This window comes from Ovis aries, chromosome 17 (assembly GCF_016772045.2).
Source record: "Ovis aries strain OAR_USU_Benz2616 breed Rambouillet chromosome 17, ARS-UI_Ramb_v3.0, whole genome shotgun sequence".
NCBI lineage: Eukaryota > Metazoa > Chordata > Mammalia > Artiodactyla > Bovidae > Ovis > Ovis aries.
In genome coordinates this window covers 43249862-43263931 of record NC_056070.1, presented here as the reverse complement: position 1 = coordinate 43263931, position 14070 = coordinate 43249862, and positions in this window count along the sequence as shown.

Genomic DNA, 14070 nt, shown 5'->3' with positions numbered 1-14070 from the left:
ATTGGGCCTCATGATGTGAAACTTTGGAAATCTTGCTTTGCTCCCTGCCCTTAGAAAATTTTACATTAAAAATAGAATTCATAATTCTGTTCTCCTGGGAGAGCCAAGAGCAGAATAAAAGCCAGTTGTGGCATTTATAGACATTTCAAAATCAGACAACAGAGGATTTGTCATTGCTTTAGAAGTCACACTGGTGATTATTTTCCAGTTAACAGGGCAAATATTTTACCCTTTTTTGGATCTCTAACTTTCAGTTAAGTTAATAGTTTTCTTTACTGGAAACTATATTCAAAGCCATAATGAAAAAGAATATGGAAAACACCATACATACATATACATATATTGCTAAGTCACTTCAGTCATGTCCGACTCTGTGTGACTCCATAGACGGCAGCCCACCAGGCTCCCCCATCCCTGGGATTCTCCAGGCAAGATTAATTATGCAATATCATAAAAACATTTTCCTAGATTACTTCAAACATTTATTTTTTAATGTATTTCCTGAAATATAGTTGATTTACAGTGTTGGGTTAATTTCTACAGTACAGCAAAGTGATTTATATACATATATGTTTTTTATGATATTGCAGAATTAAGACAAGAAATGTCTATTAATGGGATATCCCTTGTTTGCATTATGTTTTCCTTTAACCACTGTAACAGAAATAAATATACATATGGAATAACTGTGCATTTTTCTCACTTTCTTTTATAATTATAGACATTCCAAGGTGGTGTGTACCAGTGTTGACATGTCCTAGGTAAGATTCTTTTAACCTTTGATTTAGAGAAAAGTGTGATATTTCAGGTGACAACAGGCAAGATTGATTGCAATGCAGCTCCGCATGATCTATATAGCCCTCTCCTGACATCTATATGTGACAGGTCGTTTACTTGGATATTATTTCTCACAGTCTTGGTAAAATCATCCTTTATCCACTCCCTGTAGTTACTCTACACCCCCCTAGCCTCAGGGGAAATTAAGGACTAGCCCCTTTCTGACTTTTGTTCTTTAATTTCCCTGCTGCTGGGGAGGATTATCCTGGGATAAGAGGGAGTGGGTTTACTTTAACAGAGCAACAGAGGTCAGGAGGGAGGCCAAAGGTCAGAGACACTGCTTTACCTGACCACTCATGAATCTGACCACTCATGAATCTGACCCTGTGGAGCTCTCAGCCACAGAGAAGGCTTACAAAGTCCTGAGCCTAATTTCAAAATCATATTTTTTTCCCTAAATTTTTTCTTGTCATATAACATTCAGATGGCAAAATGCGCAAGTCCTAAGTGAATTCATCCTAGTGCATATATTCTTGTAACTACCACTGGGATTAAGATAAAGAAATTATATTGATATTTTCTTTTGATCAAAAATAACTTTTCAAACTACATATGCTCAGCTCCCCATAACACTTGGCCTCCTACCTGTTACAGGTGTTAAACATAAAAAGAACCTGAAATTAAGGTAAGGGTGTCAGGAGATAGGTCTTTTCTCTCTGCTTTTATTTTATATCTTGTCCACCCTTGGTGTGCCCAGAGGGAAGCAAGGTTCCCATCATCCAACAAGATTATTGGATACAAATAGGATTCAGACAACAGTCTTCTTAAAAAAAAATTTATATTGAATATAGTTGATTAATGATGTTGTATTAGTTTCAGGGGTATAGCAAAGTGATTCGTAAACATACACATGTATCTATTCTTTTTCACATTCTTTTCCCATTTAGGTTATTACAGAATATTGTGCAGAGGTCCCTGTGCTATCCAGTACATTCTTGTTGGTTACCTGTTCTACATATAGCAGTGTATACATGCCAATCCCAAACTTCTAATTTACCTGTCCCCCCATCCATCTTCCCTGATAACCATAAACTTGTTTTCTAAGTCTGTGAGTCTGTTTTATAAATAAGTTCATTTTTATCATTTTTAAGATCCATCTGTGTTGCTGAAAATGGCGTTATTTCATTCTTTTTCGTGGCTGAGTAATATTCCATTGTGCATATGTACCACATATTTGGGGCAGGAAATGACAACCTACTCCAGTATTCTTGTCTGGAGAATTCCATGGACAGAGGAGCCTAGCGGGCTATAGTCCATGGGGTCACAAAGAGTTAAACATGACTGAGTGACTAGCATACACACACAATACATCTTCTGAATTCATTTACTATTCTTCATCAGATAGCCCTGGATGGTCTTTACCAGAGATAGCCATCTGGTAGAGGAAACCAAAGGCGATCCCTGACATTAAATTATTGTATAAAATATCAGAGTATTGATAAAATTTAGGAAATGGAAAGTGAACTCCAATATAGAATAACATTAAATTTACTGTCAACCCAAGACAATGGAGGCCTTATGTTAAATTCTGGTTTCTGGTTCCATGAGAGAAAATAAAAGAATGATCTTTTATTTTTTTCATTTGAAACCTGAGTTTGTGGAGGCCAATGTATATTTGTTAGATTGTGATGAAGCATATCACCCCCAGCCAAGTCCTAAATTTCTAAGACTTAACACAACAGATATGCATTTCTCTTGGTGTCAGGAGGGTCTCAGCCCAGCAGACAGCTGCTTGCCATGTCTGTCTGAGACAGCACAGCAGGGGAAGGGAAAGGGCCCAGAGTACAGGGGCACTCAGAGATGGTGCTCAGAAGTGACACCTGTCACACCATCTCCCTCAAGTTTAAAATAAGAAACACAGCTTTACCACTTGCTTGGGTGATCAGCACTAAGGACAACACAATATTCATCCCAGCTACAGAGCTACAGCTTTTCCATTTCCCACAAAGAGCTGTTTGAATGTTACTGCAGAAAGAAGCATATTATCTTTCTTTTCAATTTGAAATATCCTCAGTGAACATGCTAACCTCTTCTGCATGCCATTTCAGGGTACTTCCATTTTTCCTGCCTGCCAGCACTGAAGGTAATGACTGTTTCTGAATTTCCCAAAGATTACTTGCTATCATAGACATTCTATCACGTTTCAGAAAGGTATGCCAAGGTGATCTGAGTACATATTTTACTTCCTTTATTGTTTCTTGCAAATATAGAGGCAATATTCCTTTAGATGCTGATTTTAAGGAAGTGCTTTATAAGCGTTTGGGTGATTTATGCTTTATTTTGTATTGCATTTTTATTAGAAACAGGCCAGTGGCTTTGAATGTTTGAATTGGACTTTGGTTCATTGACAGTAAAATAGCAAACGTTTATCATAAGCTTTCAGTCCATTTTTGTTCTCTTCATTATTTGAATGTGGATCAGGTCCATAAAAATAAAGTAGCTTTCACACTCCAGAATAGGCATTCTACTTAATGCTTGCAGGTCAGTAGAGTATAGTAGTGAAGTACATACATGCATGTGTAGCCAGGCTGTCTGGGTGTAAATTCTAGCCTTGCACTGTGTGACTTTGGGAAAGCCTAAATTCTGCATAATTCAATTTTCTCATCTACGGAAGATAATAGTAACCACCTCCATAAATTGCAGGGCCTGTGAAAGGACTTTAAATGAATGGATACTTGCAAAGTGTTAAGAATGTTTGCTATATAGTAAGTGCTATATGAGCTTTTGCTATTATTATTATTATCATTGCTATTATTATTTTAATCAGGGTGAAACCTATATGACTGTTTGCCAATCAAATGATTTTATTGCATTATATACATTGTATTATGGCAATGACAGGGTGATTCCAAAATATATGAATGGAAGTAATGTCACACATTTTCAACTGCTATCTCCTGCAAAAAGACAGAAAAGGTTGAGTAATACGTATATAGCTACATAGCTCAAAAATGATATTGTATATGTACCAAGAGAGTCCAGTGTAGAATCAGAACTCTCAATGCAGTGCACACTGTATCTGTATCTGTACCATTATTGACAAGTGAGGCCCAAACTTGGGGCTGATTAAAAAGTAAGCTTTATGGGGAAAAAAGAAGCCAGCTGAGCTAGGGCTGCAATGGTGACTGAAAATGTAAATATTTTATTCTTTTCAGTGTGAAAAAGTGCTACTTTACACCAAGGCTGTCTATTTGATAATGCATGCATGGCTGCTTAGTCGCTTCAGTCATGTCCAATTCTTTGCAACCCTATGGACTGTAAAGGCTACCAGTCACTTCCGTCCATGGGATTCTAAAGGCAAGAATACCAGGACCCAGGGATTGAACCTGAGTCTCCTGCATCTCCGGCATTGTAGTCAGGTTCTTCTAATGGTGAACTACTAGGGAAGCCCCTATCTGATGATAACATATCTAAAACAACCTCTTCATTTGAAGAGAAAAGTAGATTTACTGTCCTGTTACACACCAATACATTTCCTAACCAAAGAAACATGTGTAAAAGCATTTTCTTGATCAAAATATTTCACACAGCTTGCTTTCAGATTTGCTTCTGTTTTTCTACTTTGCATGTTTTTCTTTAATAGAGACTAACTAAAATTTCCTCATTCCTATTGTATTTTCAGTGATGCTATTCTAAAAATTGATCCTTCTATTGTAGAGCTGATTTCTGCCCACAGATTCAGGTATCTTGAGAAACAGATTTTTGATCCTTGAACATTTTCCAACATGTGTGACATTATGGTATAGTATCTGTAGATGAGGTCACATATTTGTTTGTTTTCCTGAAAAGTTTACCTCTGTGAAGCAGTTAAAGATCATAGCTATTAGCTGGTGAACTCTATATTATTGGAGCCAAAAGGGGTTGACGTGGAGATATTTGAAATTTACTGTCCCAGGTAGTGCTAGTGGTAAAGAATCCACCTGCCAAAGCAGGATAGATGTAAGAGACATAGCTTCTGTCCCTGGGTTGGGAAGATCCCCTGGAAGAGGGCATGGCAGTCCACTCCACTATTCTTGCCTGGAGAATTCTATGGCCAGAGGAGACTAGCAGGCTGTGTCCATGGGGTTGCAGAGTCAGACATGACTGAAGTGACTTAGCACACATGCACGAACCTGTTAAATTACTTTGCTAAGCAACCCCTAAAAATCCTCTCTTTGCCTGGCTTGATCCCGAATGGATTTGAAAACACCTGGTTGTGGGGGTTTTTTGTTTGTTTTATTTTTGTTTTTTTTGACCATGGCATTCAGCATGTGGAATCTTAGCTCCCTAACCAGGGATGGAACCCTTGTGTCCTTCAGTGGTAGCAAAAATTCTTAGTCACTAGATCACCAGAAAGTCTTACATGGGATATACTACCAAGAGTTTATGACATATATCATAAAGAAAAGTGTATGGATATCTTGGCAAATAATCAGATAAAAGACAGGACCATAGTCCCTGTTCTTAGAGAACACACACTGGAATGGGAGGAAAATGCAATTAAATGGATGAGAGAAAATGCAATTAAATGTGGGAGAAGGTGAGGAAGCCTTCCTTGAAGATGTCATATTTAACTGAATTTTGAAACAGAACTAACAATTATATCCTCAAAGAAGGTTTAGAAGAATATTCTTCTAAGAGAAAGAAGAAACAGCAGGCGCAAAATCTTAGAAGCAAGAAAAAGCATGACAAGTCAAGGAACTGAAAATTGTTTGTGTTGGTTAGAATGTGATATGAGAAGTGGGAAAGATGAGGCTCATGCTGGAGAAGCAGGTGAAGGGGTCAGCTAGACCAGGGGGTGTCAGCTCCAGCCTGCTAACCAAATCTGGCCTGAAGCCTAGACCTGTGAGTAAAGCTTTACCAAAAGACAACCATGCCTGTGTATTGATGTGTGTTCAGTGGCCTTTCTTACAGCAACAGCAGAATTGAGAAGCTCTATCAGAGACTTTATCTTCCTCAGAGCCTAAAATATCCTCAGTGTGGCCACCCTTTTGCTAAATTTTAGGCTGTATGATGTAGAACCTTTCTAAACATTTTGAATTTTACCATGAAGATAATTTTTTTAAAGTTCATATCCAAGCATAAATCTAGGAGTTATACTGCCTTGTGCAGAATGAAGGAGCAGATTGGCAAGGATGAAAGCAGGTCAGCAGCTATGAAGTTGTTAGACATGAAATTCTCTGCAGACCTATACTTGAGGTCAAGGGAATTAGAATGAAAAAGAAGAGGCGGATTTGAGAGGCTGTAAATTCATAATATCCTTGTGAGATCACTGACTGGACATGTGGAATAAGAGGAGTGCCTGATGGTGAACAGAAGTTGGATTGGCATCCAAAGTGTATCTGATGTCACTTGTTAAGATTGGAGGCTCAGAATGGATGATCCAAGGAAGACCTGTGATGACAAATCTATCTGAAACCTGTAGAGTTTGAGGTGATTATGGAAAAATAATTGGCCAAATTGAGAATGCATTTTCCTATGTGGGTCTAGAGCTGGAGGGGAAGGTCTAGTCTAGAAAGGCAGATTGACATATTAACAGTCTGGTGGTTGAGGGTCACTGAGGAAGAGCTTGCAAAACAGAGGAAGGAAGATGGGTCAGGAGTTAGATGAAAGAGCAGATGGAGTTTCAGATGTAGGAGCAGTAACAGGACAATGTGCTGCTTTGGACTGAAGGTGGGAGCCCACGAAGGAGGAAGGGGAGGAAAGAACATAAAATGGTCCAGGGTTGCAGGCTAGACGTGAGTTCAGTCATATGACTGAGCTGAGAGGCACCTGTCAGACCATCCACTAGGAAGTCATTGCTGGCTTAGAGCATCAGAGGTAGAAACCCAGTGGGGCTCAGGAGTGAAAGGGAGGAGTAGCAATGGGTAAAATGACATCTTAACAAAATAGGTCATGGAGAGGATACGGCACACACAAACACAAAGAGGTGGTCAAACTTTTGTTTAGGGACCTGGAAACAAACATAAAACAAACGTATGGTCACGAAGAGGAAAAGGGTAGGGGAGATAAGTTAGGAGTTTGGAATTAGCAGATTCAAACTATCAGATAACCAACAAGGACCAAAATTATATATTGTCACCCTGCTTATTTAACAGGGAATTACACTCAATATTTTGTAATAATCTCTAAGGGAAAAGAATCTGAAAAAGAATGAAAGTGAAAGTGTTAGTTGCTCAGTCTTTGTGATCCCATGGATTGTAGCCCACCCAGGCTCCTCTGTCCATGGGATTCTGCAGGCAAGAATATGAGTGGGTTGCCGTTTCCTTCTCCAGAGGATCTGCCCAATCCAGGAATTGAACCCAGGTCTCCTGCATTGCAGGTGGATCCTTTCCCATCTGAGTCACCAGAAAAACATCTACCAATCCTCAATTGACTATGAAAAACCCTTGACTGTGTGGATCACAATAAACTGTGGAAAATTCTTAAAGAGATGGGAAAACCAGAATACTTTATCTATCTCCTGAGATACATGTCTATGGGTCAAGAAGCAACAGTTAGAATTGGACATGGAACAACAGACTGATTCAAAGTTGGGAAAGGAACACGACATGGCTGTATATTGTCACTCTGCTTGTTTAACTTCTATACAGAGTACATTATGTGAAATGATGGGCTGGATGAAGTTCAAGCTGGATTCAAGATTGCCAGGAAAAATGTCAATAACCTCAGATATACAGACGTTACCACTCTAATAGCAGAAAGTGAAGAAGACCTAAACAGCCTCTTGATGAGGGTGAAATTTTCACCCTCTTAATGAGGGTGAAAGAGGAGAATGAAAAAGTTGGCTTGAAATTCAACACTCAAAAAACTAAAATCATGGCATCTGGTCCCATCACACATGGCAAACAGAAGGGGAAAAAGAGGAAGCAGTGGCAGATTTTATTTTCTTGGTCTCCAAGATCACTGTGGACAGTGACTGCAGCCATGAAATTTAAAGTCACTTGCACATTGGGAGGAAAGCTATGACAAATATAGACAGTGTATTAAAATGCAGAGGCATCACTTTTCCAACAAAAGTTTGTATAGTGAATGCTATGTTTTTTATTTTTTTCCAGTAGTCCTGTATGGACGCAAGTGTTAGATCATAAAGGCTGAGTGTCAAAAAACTGATGCTTTTGAATTGTGGTGCTAGAGAAGTTTCTTGAGAGTACCTTGGACAGCAAGGAGATCAAACCAGTCAATCCTAAATGGAGATCAACTGTGAATACTCTTTGAAAGGACAGATGCTGAAGCTGACCTTCCAATACTTTGGCCACTTGGTATGAAGTGCTGACTCATTGGAAAAGATCCTGATCCTGGGAAAGACTGAAGGCAAAAGAAAAAGGGGGCAGTAGAAATTGAGATGGTTAGATAGCATCACTTGACTCAATGGACACGAATTTGAGCAAACTCTAGGAGATAGTGGAAGACAGAGGGGCCTGGTGTGCTACAATCCATGGGGTTGCAAAGAGTTGGACATGACTTAGCAACTGAACAACAACAACAAAACTGAATCACTTTGTTTTAAACCTGAAACTAACACAACATTGTAAATCAACTATACTTCAACTAAACAAGAAGAAAAGATTAATGATATTTTACAGCAAAAAATATATTTGCTTAAAAGGGGGAGATCTAGCATTCTTTGTATATGAATGAAAGTAGTGGAAAGAGATGGTTGTAAGGGAAATTGCATTGCCTTGAGTGTAAATGAGCCTTTGTTTGAACCTCTGCTCTGTGCATTGCTGGCTGTGTTGACCTTACATTTTGCTAAAACGCTCTGAGCTTCAGTTTGTTTTATGTAAATACAGGCAATAATTTCTACCTCACAGGCTAACATTTTGAGTTGTGTGAAATAATGTTGGTTGACTACCTAGCAGAATACCTGCCATGTAATGGGAATTTTAGGGAACTATTTTGCTATTTTTGTTATTAACTGTGATAATTACGTTTATATACTCATTAGTTAATACCAAGGTAAGTTACATATTATTAAACCAAACTCTCAGAGACTTCAGGTACAGACAAGTCAGAAACTCACACATAGCACAGAAACATCAGGAAGTGAAAAGATTTTACTTATTGTGACCTTGGAACACTGAGGTGATGCCCTGGAGAAGGGAAGATGGAGTGAATACTTCTGAATGAAGTTTTCTGAAAAGGGGTGTGACATAATCTAAGGCAAGCTTCCCACTCTTAATTTTAGTTTTTGTAATAAATATATTTCATAAAAATGTTATTTGGAGAAAAAGGATGTTCTGGATTATGAGCACTGTTTGGTCTAGAATATATGAATCAATTTCTCATGAGTAGCTGTGGACTTAGAAAAATCCTTCTCAAAATCTCATAAGCTTGTGAAAAGGCTCTCAGTGAGACACCATCTGCGCCTTGATCTTTACAAGGAAAGAGAAAACTCATTATATGTATTTCCAGACCTATTTACAAATCATTATTGGACCACAGAAATAGCAGAGCCATGAATTCATCATTTGTAGGAAATTCCCTACTTTTTCCCTTGCTTGAATGTAACATTTTTTTTTTTCTGCTGCACAGAGCTTATAAATTCTCATAATTCCTTATTTGGAATTATCCTTCTGAGTCAAAACCAGACCATAAATTCTGTAATGATACAGACTAAACATGAGCAACATGCTTCCACTGCCCTCACCAGAAGGAAAATATTCTCTCTTGGTGTGGTCACTTCTGAGAAGATATATATCCTGACACAAAACCAGGCAGAAATGTTACGCTTTTCTTAAGGCTTATTCTTAAACTTTGGATTGAATTCAACATCAAGATGATCAGTAAAAATATTTTATATTTTATTGTTGTCATTTTATCTCTATTGTAAAATCGTTTTCATTTGAGGGAATCTGTTGTGATAAAGAGGACTTTTTCTTCTGTTTGCCCATCTGCTCCATAAAGAAAACAAATATTCAAGGAAGCAATGTCATAAAAAGAGCCTGTGTGTGGTCTGGGGCCCGCTTAATGTAGACTCAAAGGGCTTCATGGGACTTTAAGAGATTGTTCAGCTCATTCCACAACCTCCAGACAAGACTTCACCTAAACTCTTTAGGGCAGACCAGTTTATAGTGTCTGAGTCAGGCATCTGAACTGCTACCCTGACCAGCTGCTAGGGAGTATATTCTCAGGTTAAAGTCTCATTTAGATGCATCTCTGAATGATGAAATCCATAAATTCAGGTTGGGCCTCAGATGGAGAGCCTCTGGATATTAAAAACTTGCTCAGAATAATTTTTAATAATAAAATAAAATAAATGATAGTTTTTAACACTCTCATCTTTGAGCTATTAATCATACTGAATCCAACCAAATTGTTGGATAGTCACTTTAACTGCTAGTAGAAACTTCTAGAACAAAAAGGCATATAAGTGAAGAAGGAAAAGCCCTAGTCTGTGTGTGTGTGTGTGTGTGTGTGTGTGTGTGTGTGTAGGAGAAGAGAGTCAGAGTAGAATATCTAGGTATAGGAATAACAGTCTAAAGTTTTTGTTTTTGTTTTTTAAAACATGACATGTGGAACTTTATATCAAAGAGAAAGATATTCACATTTCAGTGGCAGGGCAGCTACTCTTTGCAAGCTGATTAGATGGACACAGATAAATGGGTCACAAGGAGATGCAGCTGTCCTGAAGAATCCACATATGTGTTTCACTTCCAGTAGTTAGCAAGTAGCAAAAATGGTGGCTCAGATGGTAAAGAATCTGTCTGCATTGCAGGAGACCTGGGTTCAATCCCTGGGTCAGGAAGGTCCCCTGGAGAAGCAAATGGCTACCCATTCCAGTATCTTGCCTGGAGGAATCCCATGGACAGAGTAGCCTGATGGGTTCCAGTCCATGGGGTTGCAAAGAGTCAGACATGACTGAGTGACTACCACTTCAAGCTCACTTTGAAGCTTTACTATTAAAAGGTAGAGATGTATTCTTAGAAGAACACAAGTGCCCTGTAGCCTACTTGTTTATAAGGTTGTGCTAAGAACCTGGCCAGGTACGCAAAGATGACAAGGGTACACCCCAGCCCCTTTGAATCTTACTGATTGAGGTGTATTAACAGCCACATTTCAAAGACTGATGCTTCATCACTTTGTAATCCAATCACCACATTCAGCTGCAATTTATAGGCTGGGGATGTTAAATCCAGAAAGGTTTAGATACTCCCAATTATGCTTTACAAATGAAATGAAAAGTTCAAAATACCCAGCTGCCTGTAAAGTGAGTTGGCAAAGTTGGGAGAAAGCTGTGGTAATTTGCTTTGAAGTTTGTTTTGTTTGCTAGTACATCTTAGACAGTTGAATTTAATGGGAAACTTGCTTAATATTCTACTTTTTTTTTTTTAAGAACAATAGTCTGGGTCAGAACAGTTTATATTGGACTGCATTCTTTCCAAAGAACTGAATGGGATTCTATTAACTTAATCACCCAAATATAGTCACACAATATCCCCTCATATACATACCCACAACTTGATATATTTGAGTCCTTCAGGTGAGTTGAAGCTTTAGATTTACCTTGAGCACCTTGACTCTTGAGAGTCCCTTGGACTGCAAGGAGATCCAACCAGTCCATTCTGAAGGAGATCAGCCCTGGGATTTCTTTGGAAGGAATGATGCTAAAGCTGAAACTCCAGTACTTTGGCCACCTCATGCAAAGAGCTGACTCATTGGAAAAGACTCTGATGCTGGGAGGGATTGTGGGCAGGAGGAGAAGGGGACGACAGAGGATGAGATGGCTGGATGGCATCACTGACTCGATGGATGTGAGTCTGAGTGAACTCCGGGAGTTGGTGGACAGGGAGGCCTGGCGTGCTGTGATTCATGGGGTCGCAAAGAGTCGGACACGACTGAGCGACTGAACTGAACTGAACTGAACTGAGCACATTGTGTGTAAGATTAGAGATGTACTGTCATCCTCATCATCTACACACACAATTGGCTCCTTAGCCTAAAAGCTTCAGGGAAGGAAAGTCAGAAGCTGCATTTTCATGCAGTTATAAGGGACAAGAATTATAAAATCAGATTCCAGGGAATAAAGAGACTGGCGCAGTCAATAAAATCTAGTGGACCTCAATGTATGAAAAACTATAGAAACAAGAGTTTTCCTTCTGTAGTAGAATTAGATTCTTATATCTGAAAGCAATCTAAGAGTTGGAGCTTAATGACATTTTTCAAAGACAAGGGTCAAATAAATATGGGAAGTGTCTGATTAAAAATAGGTCTATAAATGAATGCTAAGGTTTTAATTTTTTTAGAAGGGGGCAGAGAAAACTAACACTAACCTGGCTTTGCTTTTTAACATAAATGCTTTAGAGTTGATTACACATGTGAAATGTGAGACAGTTCCTAGAGGCTTTGTATTAAAGTGCTTAAAGAAATTCTTTGTTTCATTGGGGAACATGTTTGTCTTTCCCTGGGTCCATCTGCCTGATGTGGTGGCTTATGCTTCTCTATTGCTGCCTCTGTATTTATGTTTTCTGAGTTAAAACTCAGCAGTTTCTTCTGATTTTCTCCAAACGGAATCTATCTAGGGCAAACTGGTTCTCTCTGAAGGGGATATCACAGGGTCTCTCATGATTTCCCAGGATTTTCCTGGGAGGTGCCAGCCATTGTCCTGTGCTATGAAACTGGAGCCTGTCACTATTAGGCCAGGACAAGAACTAAGGTTCCCTGCCTCTCACCTCAAGTCCTGATGTCCTGGTCCACAGCCACCCCAATAAAACAGCTCAGTTCAGTTCAGATAAATCGCTCAGTTGTGTCTGACTCTTTGTGACCCCATGAATCGCAGCACTCCAGGCCTCCCTGTCCATCATCAACTCCCGGAATTCACCCAAACTCATGTGCATAGAGTGGGTGATGCCATCCAGCCATCTCATCCTCTGTTGTCCACTTCTCCTCCTGCCCCCAATACCTTCAAGCATCAGGATCTTTTCCAATGAGTCAACTCTTCACATGAGGTGGCCAAAGTACAGGAGTTTCAGCCTCAGCATCAGTCCTTCCAATGAACACCCAGGACTGATCTCCTTTAGGATGGACTGGTTGGATCTCCTTGCAGTCCAAGGGACTCTCAAGAGTCCTCTCCAACACCACAGTTCAAAATCATTAATTCTTCAGCTCTCAGCCTTCTTCACAGTCCAACTCTCATATCCATACATGACCACTGGAAAAACCATAGCCTTGACTAGACGGACCTCTGTTGGCAAAGTAATATCTCTGCTTTTTAACATGGTATCTAGGTTGGTAATACCTTTCCTTCCAAGGAGTAAGCATCTTTCAAAATTATGGCTGCAATCACCATCTGCAGTGATTTTGGAGCCCCTGCAAAAATAAAGTCTGACACTGTTTCCACTGTTACTCCATCTATTTCCCATGAAGTGATGGAACCAGATGCCACGATCTTAGTTTTCTGAATATTGAGCTTTAAGCCAATGTTTTCACTCTCCTCTTTCACTTTCATCAAGAGGCTTTTAGTTCCTCTTCACTTTCTGCCATAAGGGTGGTGTCATCTGCAATCTGAGGTTATTGATATTTCTCCTGGCAATCTTGATTCCAGCTTGTCCTTCTTCCAGCCTAGCATTTCTCATGATGTACTCTGCATAGAATTTAAATAAGCAGGTGACAATACACAGCCTTGACGTATTCCTTTTCATATTTGGAACCAGTCTGTCGATCCATGTCTAGTTCTAACTGTCGCTTCCTGACCTGAATATAGGTTTCTCAAGTGGCAGGTCAGGTGGTCTGGTATTCCCATCTGTTTCAGAATTTTCCACAGTTGATTGTGATCTACACAGTCAAAGGCTTTGGCGTAGGCAATAAATCAGAAATAGATGTTTTTCTGGAACTCTCTTGCTTTTTCCATGATCCAGCAGATGTTGGCAATTTGATCTCTGGTTCCTCCGCCTTTTCCAAAACCAGCTTGAACATCTGGAAGTTCATGGTTCACATATTACTGAAGCCTGGCTTGGAGAATTTTGAGCATTACTTTACTAGCATGGGAGATGAGTGCGATTGTGTGGTAGTTTGAGCATTCTTTGGCATTTCCTTTCTTTGGGATTTGAATGAAAATTGACCTTTCCATTCCTGTGGCCACTGCTGAGTTTTCCAAATTTGTTGGCATATTGAGTGCAGCACTTCCACAGCATCATCTTTCAGGATTTGAAACAGCTCAACTGGAATTCCATCACCTCCACTAGCTTTGTTCATAGTGATGCTTTCTAAGGCCCACTTGACTTCACATTCCAGGATATCTGGCTCTAGGTAAGT